We start from the raw sequence: 1,730 nt of genomic DNA, 5'->3' as shown, positions 1-1,730 counted from the left end.
GTTTATATAATATTTCATGTATTTCAACATTTCACACCATTTTAGTGGGATTGGGGTGCTGTCAATTATATAATATAGATATATCATGTATTTGTTTCTAAATTCTTATGGCTTTATTATACCCTTGGATTGAAGCATCTGGGTGCCAGGGGAAAGCACAATAAAAAGGGAAGGGTACTTGCAGTTTCACTGAAACATCCTGGAGCTTCTTTGAATTTACAAAATAATGTCAGCCATCTAAGACCAAAAACAACATGCTAAACTCTATTTTTGTTTGAGATTGGCACTCCTCTACCCTATTTTTATTCAATATATATATGTGCAGACCTTCCCCATTTATACATGGACATTCACATCACACACATCTATCTGCAGACACAAATATTTCCACACATGTAAAACATAGTCACACTTTGTAGTCACATTTCCATTAAATTTAGCAATGCTGAAAAAGACATTGTACTAGTTTCCTAACACTGCCCTAATGAAATAGCACAGATTGGATTGTGTGAACAACAGAAACTGACTTCCTCATAGCTCTGGAGGTCTGAAGTCCAAAATTAAACTGTTGGCAGATTTGATTTCTTCTAAAACTTCTCCCTGGCTTGCAGATAGCTGTTTTCTTGCTATGTCCTTTCCTCTGTGTGTGAGCAACCCTCTGTACCCATGTGTGTCTAAATTTTTTCTTAAAGTCACATCACTCTGATTGTATGAGGGCTGACACTAATAGCCTCATTTTAACTTAGTCACCTCATTAAGGCCTTATCTCCAAATTTAGATACATTCTGAGATCCTGGGGAGTTAGAGCTTTAACATGAGTTTTGGAGGGACACAATTCAGCCTAAAACAGAGGTTAATAATAAATTAGCTAAAAAGTCTAATAGTTATTACATTTGTATATTACATGTGCCTATTTTTGAATACTAACAATACACTAACTTAATGTTTAAAGTTATACCCTATAACCCAAAACAAAAATTAAAGTATGTCATCATAAGCCCTATTTGTGTAAGATTTCAGATATGCTGGGGTGCCTGGGTGGCTCAGTCGGTTAAGTGTCCGACTTCAGCTCAGGTCATGATCTTGCAGTTCGTGGGTTCAAGCCCCACATTGGGCTCTGTGCTGACAGCTAGCTCAGAGCCTGAAGCCTGTCTTCAGATTCTGTGTCTCCCTCTCTCTCTGACCCTCCCTTGTTCATACTGTCTCTCTCTCTCTCTAAAATAAATAAAAACAGTAAAAAAAAAGATTTCAGATACACTTGTGTAAGATATGACTATATTATCTTAGAATTTCAGCAGCCAGTCAAGGAGGAAATTTAGTATATCACACATCTCATTTAAAATGAGTGGTCTAATGGGGAAGGGAAGGGGGGAAAGAGTTAGGAAGAGGGAGGGAGGCAAATCATGAGAGACTCTTGAATACCGAAAATGAACTGAGGGCTGAAGGGGGAGGGGGAAGGGGGATGGAGATGATGGGCATGGAGGAGGGCACTTGTGCAGAGGAGCACTGGATGTTATATGGAAACCAAGTTGACAATAAATTGTATTAAAAATAAAATAAGATAAAATAAGTGGTCTACAGCCATATCACCCTGAATGCAGCTGATCTTGTCTGATAAAATGAGTGTCTTCCCCTGTTATTCTGATGTTCTGGTGTATAATGACCACTAAAACCTCCCTTAGATTAATGTTTTTTGGTATTATTTGCTACTGGGGATTAAAAAACACAAA

At 37.8% G+C, this 1,730-nt stretch overlaps 1 pseudogene; it reads right to left on the bottom strand.

The window, feature by feature from the left end:
* Nucleotides 1-462: 462 nt before the first annotated feature.
* The window catches only part of LOC115275887, a 1,936-nt pseudogene continuing 668 nt past the window's right edge, over nt 463-1,730 (bottom strand).

Source organism: Suricata suricatta, chromosome 13 (assembly GCF_006229205.1).
Source record: "Suricata suricatta isolate VVHF042 chromosome 13, meerkat_22Aug2017_6uvM2_HiC, whole genome shotgun sequence".
NCBI lineage: Eukaryota > Metazoa > Chordata > Mammalia > Carnivora > Herpestidae > Suricata > Suricata suricatta.
The sequence above is the reverse complement of the archived record's forward strand: the minus strand, read 5'-3'. Positions and strand labels throughout refer to the sequence as shown.